Source organism: Vombatus ursinus, unplaced genomic scaffold (genome assembly GCF_900497805.2).
Source record: "Vombatus ursinus unplaced genomic scaffold, bare-nosed wombat genome assembly UNPS02000749.1, whole genome shotgun sequence".
NCBI lineage: Eukaryota > Metazoa > Chordata > Mammalia > Diprotodontia > Vombatidae > Vombatus > Vombatus ursinus.
Genome location: NW_020940527.1, coordinates 13,502,252 through 13,525,879, shown reverse-complemented (window position 1 = coordinate 13,525,879; position 23,628 = coordinate 13,502,252).

Genomic DNA, 23,628 nt, shown 5'->3' with positions numbered 1-23,628 from the left:
TCTGTTGGTTTTTGCCTCCTAGCTGACATCCCTAACTCCATTCTTTCTTTCTTCCCATCCATCCCATATAGAACAGCCATGGTCATCTTCCATATCTCTCATCTTATCATCATCATTTTATCTCTGCTTTAAAAATAAGCACTTTTGTCAATCACATCAATGCTCCATTCCTTTACTCAGCTTTCAAGAACATCTATAACTTGACCCAACATAGATACAACATTTAATTAAACAATGACTGTGTCAGACCCTGTGCTAAACACTGGAGATACAAATAGAAGAAGCAAGATTGTCCTTGCCCTTAAGGAACTTATATTCAGTGTTAACCGTAACCTAACCTCTGAAAGCCAGCTAGCTTTCAGATGTCTTCTGGGCATGTTGTGCTTTACTCTGTGTCTAACTTTCCAAGTAACTCTCCATTTTCCATCAGCAGCCTCCTTTCCTTTCCACTCCACAGAAGTCAGACAACCTTCTGGTGCCCTCACCTTTTTTCAGAGTGTGTGTGTGTGTGTGTGTGTGTGTGTGTGTCTGTGTGTGTGTGTGTGTGTGTGTTGACTTCTCCCATTAGATTGTAAACTCCTTTAGGGCAGGGGTTGTCTTTTTCTTATTTGTGTCCCCAAAGCACAGTACCTGGCACATAGTAGGTGCTTATTGAATTGAACTGAATTGAATTGTCTTCCCTAATGTTCTCTGTACCCAGAATGTTTTCTTCTCTCTCCCTCAGCTATCCAAAGCCTATCCTTCTTCAAAGCCCAGATCAAGCCCCAACTCTTCCAGGAAGTCTTCCCTGAATATACATTGTTAATCCTTTCTCAAAATTCTAACAGCTTTCAGAATTTGTAAGACTACATATTATAGAGTGTTAGGCTTGGAATCTCAAAGATCTGGGTTCAAATTGTGATTTTGATACTAGCTGTATGACAATGGTCAAGTTCTTTCACTTCCCTGAGACTCAATGGCCTGTCATTAAGTAGAATTCAGATAATAGTACCTTTGGTATCTATTTCACAAGATTATTGGGGGCTCCAGTGAGATAATGTATATATAGTACTTTTCAAACCTTAGAATACTAAGTAAATATCAATTATCATTACTGAGATAGCTAAACTTTAGTACTAATTTGCTTATATATGATCTCATGTTATTTTCTAATTATTCTATGCATATAATTATTGTCTCTTTAATGAGATCTTAAGCTCCATGAGGACCAGGGCTACCTCATAATAAATAAGTATTTGTTGACTGATTGGTCATGATACCAACTGGATGAAATGTTAACAGTCTTCTTTGATTTACCCATTTCTTTCCTTTTCTCCTTGTGAACTCTCCAGATGCAACTCTGTTTGGCATTTTTATACTATCCATGCTTGGCTATAGTAATTTTCAATGAGGAAAAAAATTCAAACTCATTAGGGTTACCATCATCCTTTGTTAAGGTAAGAAATTAAATCTATGGGGATCTGGGGACTTACCCTGGGTCGAATGGTACATGATGATAAAAGACAAGTCAGCTGTGTGATGTCTCTTTTAAAATGAGGATGGACAAGAAGCCTTGGAAACCCAATGATGTCAGGTCTTCCTCTTGGTTAGATTCTCATCTGTTTGGACTGAGTCACAACTCAGTTTTGAAATCACTTTTGAAGAGTGTGTTCTTTCCTGCAGAAAAATAGAATTTGATCTGTGAGACTTGTGAGTCAAACTAGTGTGACTTCGACTAATAGGTAAGGAAGTAGGGACATCAGGACATCAAGAATGGCTCATGGGGGGAAGGGCAAGTTAGGGGAAGAGAAGGAGAAGAGAAAAGGATTTCTTGGCTGTTCACACAAAGTAACAGAGTTCGTTAGGGAAATCAATATTTAAAAAGAACTTCAACTCTCAAATAGTTGACCCTCAGAGGCCAATTCTGGCTTCTGCCACAAAGCCTTTGTACATCACAAAATGAAACACATAACCGTAGAAAGTTAGAACTTGGGCCTTTCAAATATGAGTTGAATTAGATGGCCTCTGAAGTTGTGGAAGTAGGTTGATGCTGAAGACAATTACAGATTTTACAGGTATGTCCCTATAACCCTAGCCCTGGGAATGTGCCTACTACTTGACAGCAGTATACCAAAATCAGGGGTGCCTAGTAAACACATTATTCTGCCTGCACAACCAGTCCTGCCCTGCAAGAGATGTGTACTTTGCAGGAAGTTCTACCCATAGTAAGTAACTAAGTCACTGTGCAAAATTAAGTCTTCAAGATAATTTAGTAAACCTCCATATTTAAATAATAATAATAGTAACAACTAGTGATTATATAGCAATTTAAAGTTTGCAAAGTGCTTTACAAATATAATTTCATTTTATCCTCACAACAACCCTTTGAGATAGGCACTGTTTTGCCTATTTTACAGAAGAGTAAACTGAGGCAAACAGAAGTTAAAAGACACACAACTAGCAAGTATCTGAAGCTGGATTCTAACTCAGGTCTTCCTGATTCCAAGTTCAAAAAGGATCAGTCATCCATCCAACACGACACAGTGAACTAGTGGCCAAGTTGAGGCTAGAATGTATATCTTCTCATTCTCATGATATCTAGATTAAGAACTGTAGTAGAAAGCCAGATGTAAAAGCCATAGATGCTCTATGCAGTAGAGCAAGAAAGATTAGAATAAGGTGGATATGTTGCTGGTTAGTTGATTTTTGTATGTGTTACGTTGCATTTTTTAGTTCAGTATTAATATATGGTAACAAGGAGTCACTTTACTTCCTTGACTTCATTTTATTCAAATATAAAATGATGGGGTTGGGCTCTAGGATCTCTAAGATCCCTGCCATCTCCTAGAATTTTATGAGTTTACAATACTATATTCACTCCTTTCCAGTAAATTGATTCAATTCAACAAAAGAAATGGATAGAACTCATGAAACCCAAATCAACCAGCAGAGGTCTCTGTTAGACATCAATCTGGACTTCTCAGCTACCTGTTCTCTTACTTACAAATATAATGTGTGTATTTTTTCCTTCCTTAAAACCTCACTGAAATATATATTATAGATATTGAATGTGTTTAAAAAAAACCAATTCTCCTACACCTCCCCCACCCCCAAAAAAATCTTTTTAGAATTTAAATTGGAACCACTATTTATTTTTTTCAAGTGGTATTTTACTTTCCTCCAATTACCGATCAAGAAAATTATTAACATTCATTTTTACAAGATTTTGAGTTCCAAATTTTTATCCTTCCCTTCCTTCCCCCCCTCCCCTATTCTGAAAATGGTAGGCAGTTTGATACAGTTTATACATGTGCTATCATGTAAAACACATTCCCATAGTTCTCACAGTTAGGGAAGAAGAAACAGATCAAAAGGAAAAAAAAACACACAAGAAAGAATAAAGTAAGTGAAGAAAATATACTTTGATCTGCATTCAGAGTCCACCAGTTCTTTATCTGGCTATGGATAGCATTTTCCTTCATGAGTCCTTTGTACTTGTCTTAGATCATTGTGTTGCTGAGAAGAGCTAAGTCATTCATAGCTGATCATCACATGATGCTGATATTGTGTACAATATTTTCCTGGTCCTGCTCATTTCACTTTGCATCAGTTTGTACAAGTCTTTCCAGGTTTTTCTGAAATAGTATTCCATTATATTAATACATCGCAGCTTGTTTAGCCATTCCCCAATTGATGGACATCCCCTCAATTTCCAATATTTTGTCACCATGAAAAGAGATGCTATAAATATTTTTGCACATGGAGGTCCTTTTCCCTTTTTTATTATTTTTTTGGAATACAGACCTAGTAGTGGTATTGCTGGATCAAAGGGTAGGCACAATTTGGTTGCCCTTTAGGCATAGTTCCAAATTGTTTGCTAGAATGGTTGGATCATTTCACAACTCCACCCACAGTGCATTAGTGTCCCAATTTCCCCACAACTTGTCCAGCATTTATCATTTTCCTTTTTTTATCATATTAGCCAATCTGATTGATGTGAGGTGGTATCTCAAGGTTTTTTAATTTGTATTTCTCTAATCAAAAGTGACTTAAAGCACTTCTTCATGTGCCTATAAATATCTTTGATTTCTTCATCTGACGACTGCCTATTCATATTCTTTGATCATTTATCAATTGGGGAATGGCTTGTATTCTCATAAATTTGACTCAGTTTTCTATATATTTGAGAAATGAGGCCTTGCTGTAAAGATTGTTTCCCAGCTTTCTGCTTTCCTTCTAATCTTGGTTGCATTGGTTTTGTTTGTACAAAAGCTTTTCAATTTAATATGATCAAAGTTATCTATTCTACATTTTGTAATGCTCTTTATCTCTTTTTTGATCATGAATTTTTCCCTTCCCCATAGATCTGACTGATAGACCATTCCTTGCTCTTCTAATTTGATTGCTTCATTGTCTCTGGTATATTTTAGCAAGATGTAGTTTCCTTCCTTATGTCTTTTAATTAGGTCTATTTTTGCTTTTAGTCTAAGATCAAGATCGCTACCCCTGCTTTTTTTTTATTTCAGTTGAAGCATAATAGATTCTGTTCCAGCCCCTTATCTTTACTCTGTGTGTGTCTTTCTGTTTCATGTGTATTTCCTGTAAGCAACATATTGGAGGATTCTGGTTTTTCTGTTTTATGGGAGAGTTCATCACATTCACATTCACAGTTATGATTACTACCTGTGTATTTCCTTCTATCCTATTCTTCCTCCTGTATGTCCTCTCTCTCCTTTCACCCTTTCCTACCTCACCAGAGTTTTGCTTCTGCCTACCACCTCCCCTGATCTGCCCTCCCTTCTGTCAGTCTCCACCCCCACCCCCTTTACTTAATCTCCTCCCCTCCTACTTCCCTTTTTGGTAAGATAGATTTCTCTGTTCAGCTCATTACGTACATTACTCCCTCTTTGAGCCAATACTGATGAGAGTAAGGTTCAACTAATGCCCAACACCCACCCTCCCATCTTTCCCTCCACTGTAATAGGTTTTTCTTGCCTCTTCATGTGAGATAATTTACCTCGTTCGACCTCTCCCTTCCTTCTGTACCCATTGTACTCCTCTTTCACAACCCTTAATTTTTTTCTATGTCATCCCCTCAAATTCACTTTATATCTATACCCTCTATTTATGTATATTCCTTCTATCTGATTGTTAGTGATGCAATTTTTAAGAGTTACAAGTATCATCTTCCTCTGTAGGGATGTAAACAGTTTAGTTTTAGTGAATACCTTATGTTTTCTTTTCCCTTTTTATCTGCTTATGCTTCTCTTGGGTCTTGATCTTGGAAGTCAAATTTTGGTTTAGTTCTTGTCTTCTCCTTATGAAGACTTGAAATCCTTCTATTTCATTGAATGACCATTTTTTTTCTTTGATATATTATGCTTAATTTTGCCCGGTAAGTGATTCTTGGTTGTAGTCCTAATTCCTTTGCCCTCTGGAATCATGTTCTATGACCTCTGATCCTTTTGATTATGGCTTTTAAGTAGTCCAATGATTCTGATATTGTCTCTCCTGCATCTTTTTTCCAGGTCAGTTGTTTTTCCCATGAGGTATTTTACATTTTCTTCCATTTTTTCACCATCTTGTCTCCCTGAAGTCTGGAACTACTATTTAAAAGAAACCAATCAGTTACTTAACCTAGTCCTTTCATCAAAGAAATGGGAGTGGTTTACTAAACATTTATTAAATGCCTATTGTGTGAATGGCACTGGATCAAGAAAAGTGATGGTATCTCTCAGAATATGTATTTCAAACCTTGGGACAACAAAGCAGAGAAAGAAAAAAAAAGAGAGACACAGATAGACTGAGTGACAGAGAGATGGAGACAGACAGAGATAAGGGTGATGGATTACCTAGCCTTTTTAAAAAAGTTATGAATGAAGCATTACAACCATTATTGTTGCTTTCAGTAGGGGACATCCCCACCCCTTGAGCAGCAGTCAGCCCTCCCAACACACCAGACCCTTGTTTTTGTAAGTCACTTTTCCATGTGAGTAATTCCTTTCAGTCTGGAGAAAAGGAGCAGAAGACCTCTGCTTAAGTCCTGTGACTTTGAACCAATCACAACCTCCCTAAACCTCCATTTCTTCCTCTGTACCATGAGGGAATTATGCTATATGTTCTTTAAGGTCCCTTCCAACTCAAAAAGTCTATGACTCTAGGAGGCATACAGGGAGAGGTGCTAATTGCCCAAAGGTTCCACGACTACAACTGACTCATTAATACCCGCTGTGACATTGGTGGTATCACTTCCACTCCCTGGGCCTCAGTTCAGGGGATAGACTGGATAATATCCATGGTCACTTCCACCGCTCTGATTCTAGAGCTCTGTAACTCTATCATGGTTGTAGTAATAATTTTTCTTTTTCATTTTGTTCTCTGGCCCCAACTCACTGTCCCTCTGTACTGTATGTCCCAGATACACGGATTGTTGGAAATGAGATTTCCTTGATACAGAAAAACTATGACTTCTATGATGCAGGGAACTCCCAGTGAGAAAATTCCCTCTACCAATGTAGATCTGTTCCTGCTTTAAAAAATAAATTATAGTTTTAGAAAGTTACCTGGACTTCTGAGAGATTAAATGATTTACTCAGGGTCATACAAACAGTATGTATCAGAGTTGATTCTAGAATGAAGATCTTCCTGACTCTAGGGGTGAGATCTCTATCTACCCTGCTACTTCTCAGAGTAGTAATGTTACAATAAAATTTGAAAAGCTTCTTACTACAATCTCCTTTATTCTATAGAGGATAAAGAGATCACTGACTTGTGGTCATGTGGTATAGCAGAAAGAGTACTGGCTCTGGAGTCAGAGGATGTGAGTTCAAATCCTGCCTCAGTAACTTATTATCTGTATGACCCTGAGCAAATCTTTTCCATTTTTTTCTTCTGCAATTTTCTTCTGTTCTGGATACTTTTACAGCAAGATTGTAAGGATTGTTATGTTCACCTGTTCATTGGACAAGGTTCTTGCATTTAGAATGATAGCAATGTATGTTTGTTCATGGTTGAAAAACTGTTTGACTTAGCACCTTTTGTCCCTTTTCCACATCTCTGCTACAATCACTGCAGAAGCAGGAGGGACCCATTTTTTTTTTCTTGCATGAGTTGCCACGGCCAAAAAATGGTGGCCAGTCTACTTGTGATATGTCTTTCTAGGATTACCTCCAAAAGTTCTTAGAAAAAAGCTCTGCAAAGCCCTTCAATGCCTCATTGTGACCATAGAGGTGACCTCCAGTTTTTAAAGATTGTAGAAGTAGAATGCAAGTTCTTACAACATCTCCTATGTTGGAAAGATTTCTTGTGTAGCCCCAGGAACAGACCAAATAATTTTTTGGAAGACCAATCTATCTAAGCCTTTCTCTAAATGTATTTTTAAAGTTATATTCTACTAAATTTGGTTCTCTCTCCTGAGGCCCTTTAAGAGAACAAATATATTCAACCCTGTGTAATGAATGTTACTGAAGTTATTGAATGTGAATTTTATGTCATATTACAAAGATAGAATGGGAGAAGCTTAGTTAGAATTAGTAAAGTAGCTGTGAAAAAAACTCACATTTGTTTTAAGGATGCAAGGATTCTTAATGCTGACCATAAGCATAAGAAAGGCAGCTTACAGGGTCAGCTAAGTGGTGCAGTGGATAGAGCACCAGCCCTGAAGTCAGGAGGACCTGAGTTCAAATGTGGACTCAGACCAAACACTTGACACTTACTAGCTGTGTGACCCTGGGCAAGTCACTTAACTCCAATTGCCTTCACTGAAGGAAAAAAAAAAGGCAACTTAGAACAATAGAATTTTAGTGGTGTAAGGGACCTTAGTAAAGGATCTAATGTAAACATTTCATTTTATAAGTGAGGAAACTAAGGTTAGAGAGATAATGTTATATGAACAAAGTCACATACCCAATCAGAATGCTTTTTGCTTGAGTATGTTGAAAATTATCAAATCTCTTTCAATATAGAAAATAACAAAGGTTATTATCGAGAGTACAACAAAGGAAAGGCAGCTAGATGGTGCAGTGGATAAAGTGCTGAGCCTGGAACCAGGAAGACCTGAGTTCAAATCTGGTATCAGACACTCACTAGCTGTGTGACCCTAGGCAAGATCCAGGGTTAACATAGTCACCTGCAGACACACTCCAGTTAGCACAATAATGATATAAAAGGGAAAAAGACTTGGGGCCCAATGTCCTCTGTGCTAAAGCCTTAACTGGTATCTCAACTCCCTCCACTGATTCTCAGAAACTCCCTTTCTCACCATCATCGTGTAGACAGGTCTGCTTGAGAAGACATAAAGTCCAAAGTAATATATTTAACTTAATATCACAGGACCTGAGTTCAAATCCAGACTCTAATACCTACTACCTGAGTTTCAATTCTAAAGTGAGGAAGGTAGACTAGATCAGTGTTGTCAGACTAAAATAGAAATGGGGACCACTAAATCATAATAAGGATGTCTTTGGGCCATATATTAACTTAGAAAACCACATATTAATATTACTTATATTTTATTATATCTTTATTTATTTTGATAAGTATGTCCCAATTGCATTTTAAATCTGACTTGGGCCATCCTTAGGAGTGTTATTGGCTTGACTCATCCACTCAAATCCCAGAGGAATTTTGAACATCTTGCTCACAGAGTCCTATTCTCTTATAGTGTTGTATGGGTCACCCATAGCAGATTTAATAGTGTGACTCTGCATCTAGGTTGACTTATCTGTAAAAGATATGTAATAGCTCATCTGTCTTGAAACATGGGCTATACCAGATTAGCTATTATGGTTCCTTCCTGTCCAAAGATCTATGATGCTCAGAACTAGGCAGACCCCCTCAAAGTTTGAAAGAAACTTTTAGGATAATTAAATGGACTGCAGTGCAATCTCTTTATATTACTGCCGTAAGACAGAACTAACACCAAACCTGTATTGCTAATTCTTGGGTTACACTGAGTTTTTATTGTGTGTAGCTGAGTTTGCAGGGAACATGATTTGTCATCTGGTAGTATAGCCTAGTAGACTGTTGGACTTGGAGGAAGGAAGACTTGTGTTCAGTCCTGCCTCTGACACATAGAGATTTTGGGAGCATCCTCTTAAGTAACTCACGGCAACTCTCTAAAGACTCAGTTACAAAGGAGGTGCTGATCTGCATCACGAAAGGATTTCCCACACCAAGAGTTTCCAAATAGATTGAATCACAGGTCTGGACAGTCCCACTTCCCCTTTTGAAACTCAAAATTAATGTAATAAGCTTGAATTCATGAGCTCAGAGTGTCTTCTCCACACATTCTGAGATAGTTGTTCCCTTTTATACTATTACGTAGGGCATGACCCAGTCTCTCACACAATAACTTTGCTTAATTCAAGATGGTGTACAGGCCCTGTTCACACTCAAAAGTACTTCTTTTTAAGCAAAAAAAACTCAATACATTGGCCCTGTCTTACAATATGGGCCTTATTCCATACCTACAGTCCCCTTGTACTTCTCTATCCAAAAGAACTTGCTTCACTATCAGCCCCATGAAGTCAGCCGTAGCTACTGTGTTGATTGCAATCATGAGGTCATTCAATGTTGTTTTCGTTTATATTGATTATTGAGGTATTTGGACAAACTGTTCTCATGGCTCTGCTTGCTTTACTCTGTATCAGTTCATATAAGGTTTCCCAAGCTTTTCTCAATTCTTCATATTAATTGTTTTTTACACAGAGTCACTTGGTTCAGTCCCCACTGGGTATCATTTTGCTTTCAGTTCTTTTCCAGTACTCTACCATACAATACTATACTGTTTCTCCATTCACTTGATAGTAATTTTTTGAGCCCCTAATATGTGTCCAGTTTTCTGCTAGGTGCCATGTAGGATACACAAGTTTAAAACAGAATTGTTACTTGGTAATAAACAAGGAAGATCCTAATAAGTCTGTTTAAACACGTATGTCAGATTTCATTCTGTTTTTCTCTCTGTGGTTTCTGATTCAAAACTCACTCAGTCTTTGTAGGATCAAAGCCATATTGATTCTACAAATATATCTTTATATCTTTCATATCTGTTCCAATCTTTCTATTTCAGTTACTACCCTTGTGGTGGCCATCTCCAGTCGTCCTAATCTATATCTTGCCCCTGGTCCCAGATGGCTCTGGAGGAGAAAGTGAGGCTGGTGTCTTTGCACAGTCCTCCCTCACTTAAATCCAATTCACTTGTAAGTCTTGGCATCACCTCCCTGATGGCATGGTCCTCTTTGAGAATGAAGGACAAACAACAAACAAAGTCTATTGGGACAGAGAACAATGCAAACAACTATGTACCAACAAAATATAGACCAGATAAATTGGTCTAGCTCCCACTACTTAAAGCAAGCACAGAGGGAGGGCACTAGAAATTAGGAAGATTGGGAAAGGCTTCTTATGGAATGTGAGATTTTAGTTGGGACTTGAAGGAGGCTGGGGAGGTTCAGAGATGGAAATCAGAAGGAAGAGCATTCCAAGCATAGAGGACAGCTAGCAAAAATGCCTGGAGTCAGAAGATGGAGTGTTTTATTTGTGGGACAGCCAAAAACCTATAGTACTAAATTGAAGAGTGCTTGGCAGGGTATAAGGTATAAAAAGACTGGACAGGTTGGGGTGTGGGGAGGGTATGAAGAGCTTTAAAATCCTCAAACAAAGGATTTTATATTTGATCCTAGAGGTGACAGAGAGCCACTGGAGTTTACATGAACTACTCTAGCAGCCTCCTAACTGGTTTCCCTGACTTCAGACTTTGACAGTCATTTCATTCTAAACACTGCTGCCATATTGGTGTTCCTGAAATACTGCCCCATTTGTTGCATTTTCTTTGCTTAGAACCCTTCCATGACTATCAATTGCCTACTGAATAAAATCCAAATTCCATGTAGTCTGATATTTAAGGCTTTCTGCAATCTGATACTAACTACCTTTCCAGACCAGATTACAGAGAGTCAGACATGACCGAAAAATGACTGAACAGCATCACCTTTCTAGACTTATCTTCCACTACTTATCACTTCACTGTAGGGCCTGCTATACTGAACTAGATTAATCATTTTACTCAGAAGATGGTTTGTGCCTTCTCCTTTCCTTCTTGAAGCCTTGCCTGAACTCTGTGGATTCTTGCATACCCCAGAGTAAAAGAGATATCTCCTTCTTTTGATTTCTCATAGTTGTTTGCCTGGATGTCTTTTTTTTTTGCATTTATTTCATTCTCCTTTGCATCATTGATATTTATATTTATGTCTTTCCCCCAATTAGATTGTGGTAATAGTAATAATTCACATATTTATAATAGGTTTTATTAGCACTTTGTAAGGAATTGTGAGCTTCTTGAGGGCATGGGGTTTCTGTGTATATGTATGTGTGTGTATGGATATATACATATAGTACCCATACATATTTTTATATATGTATATTGCCATATAGCCACCTAGTATACAAACATATGTGGTATATATATGGATGTATATGAGATGTGCATGTTTATGTATGTATGCATATAGCTTCATATCTCCAGTTACTTAAAATAGTGCCTTGTACATGATACTCAATAAATTTTGATCAGATTCAATCAAATTCCCTGTTTCCTCTGCCTAGAATGCCTTCCTGACACCCCTTCTACCTGCCAAAATCTTCTCATCCCTCAAGGGCTGGTTCAAATGCTACCTCCTTTGAAAAATATTTCTTGATCACCCCAGCCCAATGAACTTTCTCTCTGGGACCCAAATTCTCATAGCACTTTGTACCCCTCTTATGACTCTCATTGCATACCGGCTACTTTAAGAGTTTATGTCATAGATAGAATTCATGTTTCTGATTGGAGTTGGCATTGATGATTTCTAAGGTCCCTTCCAGCTGTAAGATTCTAGCTTTGTACATGTTCATAATAATAGCCGAGGTATGGTGCTTCTATAGGAGGAATGGGAGAAGTGAAAATTTGAACTGAAAAAGAAGGAAAGAGTGTGGGTGGTTTGGTGGAGTTGGGACTAGTGAAGTTTAGTGATTTGGGGGAAATTTGGGAGACACCTGAAAGAGAACACTCTCCACTGATTCTGTTCTAGATTCTACTTCCAGGTTAAAGGGAGTAAGGTCAAAGGCAATTAAGAAAGCTATAAGATAATTAAACAGAATTAAAGATGATCAAGGAGGATTAGGAAATAGGACCTGAAGATAAAGGGAGACTCAAGAAGGAAAAGATAAGGCAATTCAAGGCAAGGTAAGTAAGTGGAAAAATTGGAGGGTAAAGAAGCAAATTCAATTTGATACATTGAGTGGGTTGGTGATTGTGAGAAAATAATATGTGTAGTATTCTAGGGTATTTGTGAGGCAAAGTACAGGGGGCAGGGTCATCACTTACTCATTCCTCAGGGCTGTGCCTCTGTTCATATAGTTCAAGAATTCACGAGTTTTTGTTTTTTTTTTCTTTTGGGGGGGAGGCAGGAGCTGGTTGACTGTCATGTCAAACTGTTGACTGATATTGAGCTTGTAATCTACTGCAAGTCCCCAATCTTTTTCAGACAAACTGCTGTTTAACCATTCTCTCCCTCCACCACCTTGTATTTTTGAAATTGATTTTTTTGAACCCAAGCGTAAGTATTTACCACATTGAATCCAGTACTTGGCACAGTGTCTGGCCCATGTCAATGATCCTCTTTAAGAATGAAAGACAAACAACAAGAAGCACAGGGCCAAGTCCCAATTAAATTAAAAGTCTGGTCCTCCAAGTCCCAATTCAATCAAGTCATAGTGATTAAGCCTCTACCGTGTGCAGATACCAGTTCTAGGTATGTTCTGGGGAAACAAATGAAAAACAACAGTTCCTTTAAGGCGTTTTCAATGTAGTAGCTATGAGATATATGATCCAAGTTAGAAAATAATCAAAGCCATAAGCAAGGTTACATTGTGACTGGGATGTAAAGGTAACACCTGAATTGGGTCTTAAAGGAGAAAACATGTATCATCAATAAGCAAAGACAGAGAGAAAATCCTCTTGGCATGAGGAGAATGGCGTACACAGCAGTAAGGAATCAGGGAAGGGCAGGATGAGTTTGAGGACAAGGGAGTAACCTAGTTGAATTGAAGGACTTAGGATGCAATTAAGAAGCTACGAGGGACACTGGAGCCAGTAGACCCAGATTCAGATTTTGGCTCTGTCACTTTATGATCTTGGGAGCATCAATTTAACTGTCTGGGACTCAGTTTCCCCATTAGTATAATGAGAGGATCAGACTAGATGATTTCTAAGGTCCCTTCTAGCTCAATGCAGTAAGGCTGCGTAAGTAGATGGGAGCTAGAATGCTGAGGGCTTTAAGCTCCAGGCTAGGGGGGTCAGCAGGCAGTGTGAACTAGTGCAGGGTTTGAGAAGCATAGCAATGCAATCATGCCCATGAATTAGGAAGCTTACTTTGGCAGGGGTACAAGCACCCCAACAAGTGCTTATTCATGGAGTCACAGTTTTCAACAGTCAGGTCATTTTGAGAGGAGGGAGGATAGCTCACCTTCTGAGTACCTCGGATCTTAGCAGTAGTCTAAACAATGTCCCCTGTATGCTAATATTCCCAACTTGATGGTCAACAGTCCCAACCATTTTGAAGACATTGTCTGCCATGCTCTACATCCCTTACACTGAATTAAACAGGCTGGGGGGTGCAGGTGGGGTGAGAGGGTTGAGGTGAGGCATGAAGAACCTCCTCCCTTCATCATTATTTTCTGGATCCACCTGGTACTGATTTCAAACCTCTTTTATATATCCCCAATAATTGTACTCATTTATTTGTCTTCATGACTCTGGTTTCATGCTGCCTTTCCAGAATTCCTGCCTTCTTAACTGGTTTTGTGGACTGTACTTTGTATCTGCAGAATCCGGTTCTAGTTGATTTCCTATTTCTGAGATTTGGATGGGAGCCTCTGCCATTCAGGAACTAATTGCAAATAAAATCCCTAGAGTGAAAAAGCCTTGCTTTCTCTCCTCTCACTCACATTGGTGGGGCCGGTCATAGTTTTGCTCCCCTCCACTTGAACTTCCCTTTCTACCTCTTCCCAGTGCTATGCTTCCTTGGTGGCCAGGTATTCTCTGCATCTAACACTGTCCTGGAAGAGGGGAGTACCAGTGTGATCCACTTAGGGCAGGATCAATCAAACAATTCATAAATTAACAAGCATTTCTGAAGAATCTACTATGTGCCAAGAGCTGCTAGGTAGGTGCTGGGGATACACAGATAAAAGTAAGCTTCTGCCTTCAAGGAGCCTACATTCTATTGGAGGTGACATAAATTTTGGTAATTTTGGTGGGGGGAGGGGAAGGAGAGAAGACACTGCCCTTCCCTTGTACGTCAACATCCATGTAACAACCTTTCGAATCTAAGCAGAGAACTGAGTAAAATGGAAAAATGGAAAATGTTCAACGAGTATTTATTCAGTGCCTATTATGTGCTAGGCCCTGGAGATTCAAGGGCAAAAATGAAACAGTCCCTAATACCAAGGAACATGTGTTCTAGAGGTGGGAGGGTGAGTGTTAACAACAAGTACACAGATAAACAAATGAAAATCATGTTCAAATTGACCATAAAGTAGTTTGGGGATAATGTCATGTACCAGAGGTTGGGGGAAGGTGTCTGGAATCAGAAAGGGCTCCATGTAATTAGAGAGTCGTGTCTGAACTGAGCTCTCAAGGGAGTTATGGATTCTAAGAAGCAGAGGCAAGGGGAGTGAGCCTTCCAGGCATGAGAGACAGATTGTGCAAAGGCGGCTAAGCCAGTTTGTCTGGAGCACAGAGCATGTGTAAGGCCCTAGAGTAAAATCAATCCCCAAAGACATGTTGGAGCCAGACAGCGTAGAGCTTTAGATGCCAAACGGGCAGCTTTGTATTTTCAGCTTGAGCAAAGGCAAGGAAGCTAAAGAGGAAGTTGATGGGGGTGGTCCTCTGCATCCCTAACCTTCCTTTTCTATGCTTTTCCTTAGCCTCTGTTTGGGGCTTCAGGAAGAACCTCTGGCCCATTTCAAGTGCCCAGAGCCCTTGTGTTCTCTCCCTCTAATTCCTATCTAAACCTCAGTACGTTATTATCTTATCCTGCTGAATGAATAGGGCAGCTAGGTGATGCAGCAGATAGAGTAATGGGCCAAAGTCTCATCGTCATGCAAGCAAATCTGGCCTTAGACACTTACTGGCTGTGTGTCCGTAACCAAGTCACTTAACCCTGTTTGCCTCAGTTTCCTCATCTGTAAAATGAGCTGGAGAAGGAAATGGCAAATCACTCCAGTATCTTTGCCAAGAAAACCCCAGCTGGAGTCTCAAAGAGTTGGAAACGACTGAACAATAAAACTGAGTGAATTTGTCTCCACTCCCTCTGTCTCCCAAGGGGCTTTGTGCTTTAAACCTCATCTTCCAGTGTGTCTTCAATCCGGTTAAAAGAATTTCAGGCATCACCATGCCATTGGTATGCTCTGGGCCTTAAACCTAACTGACTGACTACTGTGGGTCCAGCCTTAGGGAGAATCGAGCTCTAGAACAGCAACCCCACTGTCTCTCCCAAATGCCCAGCACTCTTCCAGTCCTGGCCTCATTCAAAGCACTGCACTCAGGCAAGGTGGGCATCATTAGCATCATTCTCCCTTCATAGGTTAAGAACATTAGACACAGAGGAGTTAAGCAGTTTGCCCAAAGGTCATAACGGGCAAGAGACTAAATGAAAAACAGAAATCACATCATTTTGGTAGGATCTCTCTGGCAAATTATTCAAGGACTATAATTTTCTAGCTTCAAAGGTCTGTGGCTGGGGGTTGCTAATATACCTCCCACTTTCTGGGATTGGGCTATGTGCTTTCTCCCTTGGGTACTGAATAAAGCATCTGTTAGAACAGGCTTACCAGCTTCCTCTAGGTTAAAGCTAGCATCAAAGGAATCAGAGAGAACCAGGGAACCTTGGCATTTGAACAATGGGAAGAACTGGGAGCAAGAAACATATTCCTCCCACCTTCATATGACTCCATGGAAGCCAGACCTAAAACAGCAGAATTTTGTCTGCTTGTTTTGTTTATGTTTCAAGCTGCTTCTCTTATAATTCTCTTATAATTCTCTCCAATTAAATTGGCCGTTTTCAGGTGAATTGATGAATATGTAAAACATGGGGGAAATGTGTAAACTTTAGGTCAGGCAAGTTGGTTCCCATTTTCATGTTTGTTGTTGTTGTTCAGTTGTGTCTGACTCTTCCTGACCCCATTTGAGGTTTTCTTGGCAAAGATACTGGTTTGCCATTTCCTTCTCCGATTCATTTTACAGATGAGGAAACTGAGGCAAAAAGGGTGACTTGCTCAGGGTCAAACAGCCAGTAAATGTCTGAGGCCAGATTTGAACTCAGGAAGATGAGTCTTCCTGACTTCAGGCTCAACACTCTATCCACTGTGCCACCTAGCTGCCCCGTGTTAGGTTATCACATAGTGCATATAACCATTCATTTAACTAACAAATATTAAATGTTCATTGTAAAACACTGCTTGGGGGATGTATAGTTGATCTAAGAAGCTGTTCCTGGCTTCATTGATCTTATGGAACAACAGGGGGATAGGATACCAACACAGGTAGCTATACTATACAGTAAAATTAAAAGAGAATCTGAAGGGGTATATCAATATTACCTGGGGGACAGGGGAAATCAGAAAAATCTTCTTGGAGAAGAGAGAATTTATGTTGAGTGTTTAAGGGCAGGCAGAAATTCTACAGCAGAAAAAGTGGAAGGAAAATATTCCAGGCCTGGGAGCATAGAGGGAGTCCAGAGAGTAGACCAATTTGACTGGAAAATAAGTGCATTGAGGTGACTAATACATGAGATAAGGCTGGAAAGGGTGAATTGTGGAGGGCTTGGAGTGTCAGTCAGAGAGGTTAAAATTTTCTCATTGGGCAATAAGGAGTTACTGAAGATTTTTGAGCAGAGGAATGATATGACCAGATCTATGCATAAGGAAGGTTATTTTGGCAGTGGCATTAAAGATGGATAAGCATAGAAAAGCAGGTGGAAAGAATGGAGGTGGGACAACCAATTTGGAGGTTATAGAATAATCCAAGTGAGACACAGTGAGGACCTGTGCTAGGGTGATAGCAATGGGAATAAAGAAGAGGGGAAAGGGTTGTATTTCTACTACCTTCTTTCAATTCACTTTGGAGCCTCCATAATTTCATTCTATTATTTATTATTTTTTTCTCCATGGGGGGGTATTAAAATCTATTCTCAGATTACTTAAGAAGACTTCTTGTCCTCAAAGAATATTAAATTCTCTTTTTTGTTTTTTAATAGTATTATATATTTTTTTTCCAATTACATGTAAAGACGATTTTCAACATTCATTTTTTGAAAGATTTTTAGCTCCAAATTTTTCTCCTTCCCTCCCTGCCCCCCTCCCCAAGACAGCAAGCAATCTGATATAGGTTACACATGTGCAATAAAATAACACATAATTCCACATTAGTCACATTGTAACAGAAGAAATAAAACAAAAGGAAAAAACACACACAAAATGAAAATAGCATGCTTCAATCTGCATTCAGACTCCATCACTTCTTTCTCTGGACGTGGATAGCATTTTCCACTGTGAGTCTTTTGAAATTGTCTCAGATCATTGTATTACTGAGAAGAACTAAGTCTGTCAAAGTTGATCATCAGACAGTTTCTGTGGCTATGTACAATGTTCTCCTGGTTCTGTTCACTTCATTTAGCATCAGTTCATATAAGCCTTTCCAGGTATTTCTGAAATCTGTCTGCTCATCATTTCTTATAGCAAAATAGTAAAAATATTAAATTCTTGATTCCATTGACATTCCTCATGAATGACTTCTCACAAACCTTTCACCCCTCTGAAGAATCTATCTTTTGCATCTATTTCCCTATTGCCCCCATACTTCTTCTTTCCTTCTTGTATGTGCCCTGAAGAAACCTTCTATGTCCTGTGGAGAGGTCTGTTCTTTATTTTCTGCTGCTCCCTCACCATGTAGGGTGTGGGACAAATTCCTTTACCCAAATGTAAAACCACAGAAACAAAGATGTCCCTGGCTAGTACTAGACTTGGGAAGGAAGAATTCCCTTCATTGATAGAACAGTTCCAGAATGCCTGCTGTGTACGGAACACTGGTCCAGGGGCTAGTGAATAATACAAAGATGAACCAGGCAAGATACTTCTCTAAAGGGAAGGAGGACTGAGTTATGGTCAAATCAGTGGCTAATTTTGACTTTAGAAGACTAACAAGGAATCCTCAGTGACTGTAGGCAGGGTAGCAGTAGACCTCAGTGGAGAGGGAAAGAGAACAAGCATTTATTAAGAGCCTACTATGTACTAGGCACTATGTTAAGCACTTTGTAAATAATATCTCATTTGAACCATAAATAAGGAATGGTCAACCTTTTGATATGCTTTCCATAATTGTACCCTTTTGCCACAAAAGGAGAGTTCCATTGGTAGGCAAGAGAATAGGGAGAGTGTGATTGGAAACTGACAGCTATGTTTTCTTTTCTTTTCTTTTCTTTATTTTTTTGGACAGCTGTTTTGAAAAAGAGCATTAATTAAACCTTTCTTTTTTTTTAAATAAAAGGGAGAAATTTTGAAGTACTGTATTATAGTAAATGAGGTGAGAGGCTAAGAATCTGGAAGACCTAAGTTCAGATCTTGGGGAGTCTTGGGCTAAGTATGGACAAGTCCTTTTGACCTCTGTGAGTCCCACATGGCTCATTTGTAAAATGGAGATATTTATACTTACAGTATTTCACTTCAGAGCGTTGTTGTGTGGCTCAAATGAGATTATGTGTGCAAAGTACAAACTTTCACAGTATCACAGAATTTGAGACTTAGAAGGAACTTCAGTGGTTATCTTGTCCAACCCATATAGGAAAGGAATTTCTGCTATAATATGCCTAATATGTTGACATCCACCCTCTGCTTGAAGAAGAGGGAATCTACCCTTTCCTGGCAGCCCCTTCCACTTTTGGATAACTCTAAAGGTTGGGAAGTTTTTCCTGACATCGTCTAACTGGTTACTTTGAAATTCCCAGTCATTGCTCCCGGTTCTGCCCTCTGGAGCCCAACAGAACAAACCAGATACCACCTCCATGTGACAACCCTTCAAATAATTGAAGACAGCTACCATTCCCCATCCCAATCTTCTCTTCTCCAAACTAACCATGCCTAGTTCCTTTAACTGGTCCTCATGTGACATTGACTTAAATCCCTTTACCATACTGGTTTTCCTCTTCTGGGCACTTTCCAGCTTCTCCACATCCTTCTCAAGCCATAGTGGCCAGAATTCAGCATAGTACTCTTGTCTAGATGAGGTCTGATGAGGGCAGAATGCAGTGGGGCTTATCACCTCTTTGTTTCCTAAAGTGATTCCTCTCTTGATGTAACCCACTATCTCATTGGGTTTTCTGGCTGCTGCTGACTCATATCAAGCTTGCTGTTTACTATAACTCCCACTTCTTTTCAGAACAACTGTTCTCTCATAATGCCTCTCCCATCATGTACTTGTAGGTTGAGTTTTTGGTATCAAAGTCTAAATTTTTCTATTTATCCCTCTTCAGTTTCCACTTATTTAATTTAGCCCAATGTTACAGCTTGACCAAGTCTTTTGGTTCCTGATGTTGTCATTTAATATCTTGCCTTCTCAGACTTCTATCACCCAAAAATTTGATGAGCATATGTATCATTTATGCCTTTATCCAAGTCATTGATAAAAACGTAAAACAGCACAAAGCCAAACACAGGGGGTACTTTACTGGGGACCCTTGTCGCGTTCATATTGAAGCGTTAACAACTACTTTATGACCTTGAGCAAGTCATTTAACTTCTTTGTGTCTCAGTTTCCTTGCATATAAAATGAGAAGGCTGTACTAGTTGGGCTCTGAGGTCCTTTCCAGCTCAAAACCTAGATCCTCTGATTAGTAGGGTATTGTTCTTATTCAGTCGTTTCCGACTCTTTGAGACTCCAGCTGGGGTTTTCTTGGCAAAGATAATGTAATGGTTTACCATTTCCTTCTCCAACTCATTTTACAGATGAGGAAACTGAGGCAAACAGGGTTAAGTGACCTGCCTAGAGTCACACAGCTAGTAAGTGTCTGAGGCCAGAATTAAACTCAGGAAGATGAGTCTTCCGAATTCCAAGCCCATTGCTCTATTCATTTCACCACCTAGTATTACACGTGCATACTTTGTAAACACACCGGAATCATGTGATCAAAATGTTTCATTTATATATGTGCAATATTAAAAACATTTGGAGATTACTGGGATAGTCCACAACTCTTCATCTTCTCCACAACAATAATTCGAGATATTCTATTAAAAGTCTTGCTAAAATCTAGATGAACTATTTATCCAGTGTTCTCTTCATCTGGAAGTGTAATAACACTGTCAAACGAGGAAATGAGCTTTGTCTTGTACTGCAGGATTTCCCTTACTCTCCATACCAGTTGAGATTTTCAAACTTGTTATTTTTTTCCCTACTACTTGTGTGTTATTTCTCTTTTGGCATTTTCAAGGCACCTGTCAATGCAGAGCTTGGACATTCGCTTTAGCAACTTAAAAAGGCATCTGCTTTATGCAGTGTTTGATTATGCATGAGTTTAAAACCCGAGACAGCTCTGCAGCAGCTGACAGCCAAGAAGACTTACGAGTTCATCCACAAAACAGTCTCTTGTCAGGCAAAACCTTTTCAATCAATCAAAATGTATTTATTAAGTAGAGGCACACCCCATTTAAACTTGCTAATGGTTTTCAAAATAAAAACAACATCATGTGAGTTGAAACAACGTCTTAGAGGCAGTGAGCTCCACAGGAATCATGCTGATATGTACACAATACATAGTAAGATGATGTTTAGAGGACATAGGCAGTTGATGGCACTGAAGTCCGTGAGCGAACTTAAATCATTATCAATCAGTCAATCAATAAATATTATTAAGTGCCTACCACTACAAGCCAGGATCATCAATTATCTGATAAGCATTTTGGGGGACTCATAAAAGATGCAAAGTGGGTCTAATGGTGTTACAGTTGAGTTTGGTTATATTAGTGACAATATTGAAAAATAGAGTTGTTGAAATTATGTTAGGGCAAATTTATATAGAGAAACTCCTACACGCAATACTAAGCAGTGTAAGACCAAGTCCAGTCTCTGCAGCTGATGGGCTCATAGTCACACTGGGGGAGCCAACACATAGACACATGAAACAACGAAAGAATGACAAGAGGATGTTTGTGATTAAGGACTAAATTGTGTGGTTCCCAATGAATCATCCATTTTTATTGAGAAGCTTTTTCAGAAGCCTCTTCCCTATTTCTTTCCAGCAATTCTTATGACTGTACTTTGAGGTTTTTAAAGTCTGAATTCTGCATGCAACATGCACTGCGTGATTCTCCATGTCAACTATATTTGCAATATTCCTTCCTATCATTTCTGCTATCACTGTCTTTCCTAACAGTAAAGCCACAAACAAGAATTGTTTCCAAGCAATCTGGTTTTGAAGAGCTAAACTGTCTTGCTTTGACTGAATTCAGAAAGGTTTTTGGATGTGCTCTTTCCACTAGGATTGTATTCATTAATTACAGGGAACTAAGAGGTCAAAGATTTTTGGGACATCAGGGAAATGGGCAGTTAGGTGGAGAAATAATAAAGTATTGGACCTGGAGTCAAGTCCCTAATTCAAACCTAGACTCAGAGGCTTACTGGCTATGTGATCTTGGGCAAGTCACTTAACCTCTGTCCATCTGAATTTCCTTATCTGTAAAATGGAGATAGGGAGCCATCTCCAGTCATCCTGATCTGTATCTTGCCACTGGACCCAGATGGCTCTGGAGGAGAAAGTGAGGCTGATGACTTTGCACAGCCCTCTCTCACTTACATCTAATTCACTTGCAAGTCATGGCATCACCTTCCTGATATCATGGTCCTCTTTGAGAACAAAGGACAAACAACAACAACAAAATGGGGATAATCATAGCATCTATCTCCCAAGGGTTGTTGTGAGGGTAAAATGAAGAAATATCTGCAAAGTGCTTGCCAAATGTTAAAATGCAATATAAATGCAGTGTTAAGTAGTGTCTGACTCTTCATGACCCCAGTGAGGTTTTCTTGGAAAAGCTACTGGAGTAGTTTGCCATTTCCTTCTCTAATTCATTTTACAGATGAGGAAAAGGAGGCAGACAGAGTTAAGTGACTTGTCCAAGGTCACACAGCTAGTAAGTGTCTGAGGCCAGATTTGAACTTAGAAAGATGAGTCTTCCTTTCCTGATTCTAAGCCTAGTGCTCTGTCTATTATACCACACTGCTGCTGCTGCTATTACTGCTACTGCTGCTGCTGCTGTTGCTACTATGGTTAACCTGGATAATCTCTGAATTCCCTTCCAATTCTAATGGAGAGATTTCTAAGAGGGGCATTGAGTTACAGCAGAAAGACAGTTCTAGTGGGAAGGCCTGGATTCAAGGTCCATTTCCATTACTTAACTGTTAACCTCTCTGAGCCTCAATTGCTTCACCTGTAAAATGGGGATAAAAAAGGTGTGTTGTAAGGAAAGTGTTTTATAAACTAAATGATATCTAAATATGAGCTCACGATCCTCTCTACCCATAATATTCCACTATCATCAGTGGACTAGGAAATATATTTCTTTGTCTTCAAAGGTAGAAAATAAAATAAAAACAAGTAAATAAAGGAAAAAAAATTGGATTCTCCTTTTTCCCTCCTTTTTTAAACCATCTAAGAAATATGAAGATTACTTGTTAATTTTGGACCAAGGGTGTGTGGATTAATATTGGTTGGTGACCAACTCACAAAAAGCCTCTCATTACACATTGTACTGACTTTTATTCAATAACTGTCTAACCCCATATTACCTTCCCAGTTTTACCTTCCTAAGCATGCTCTCTGTTCTAGCCAGAATGGTTTTCTCACTGTTTTCCAAACAAGGTTTTGCTTATAACCCTGTGCAGAATTTGCTCCCTACTTCTCTGCACTAGTTCAAACTCTACTCGCTCTTCATAACCCAGATCCAACATGGCTTCCTTCATGAAGCTTTTCCTACCCATGATGCTCACTCCCTCCTTTGAACTCTACTAACACTGACTATCTATTCCTCTCCTTTGGCATATGTCACTCACTGGCAAGCAACGCAACAAGTATTTATGAAGCATTTACTATGTGCCTTACACTGCTCTAAGTACTGGGAATACAAGTACAAGAAAAAGGAAAGGCAGCCCCTGCCCTCAGAGAGCTTACGTTCTAATGGAGGAAACAACACCCAAAGGGAGGTGAAAAAATGGGGAGACAGAGGAGGATATTGATGAATTCCAGGGAATCAAAAGCAGAGCTCAAAGGGGAATGAAGGATGCCTTGCATGCTGTATCTTTTCATGTGTGTATGGCTTAGCCCCTTACTAGCCTGTAAGTAAGCTCTTAACGGGTAAGAATCCTACTTTATATTTCTTTGTATTCTACGTAGTGCCTGGTATAGTACTTTCTTTACAAAGAATAGCAAACCATCGAGCCTGGACTTAAAATAGGATTTAATAAGTAGAGAGAACCGTAGAAATTGTCTGGATGATGGGTTCTTAACCTTTTTTAGGCAGCTATATGAGTGCAATGGCTGGAGTTTGAGACAATCAGGA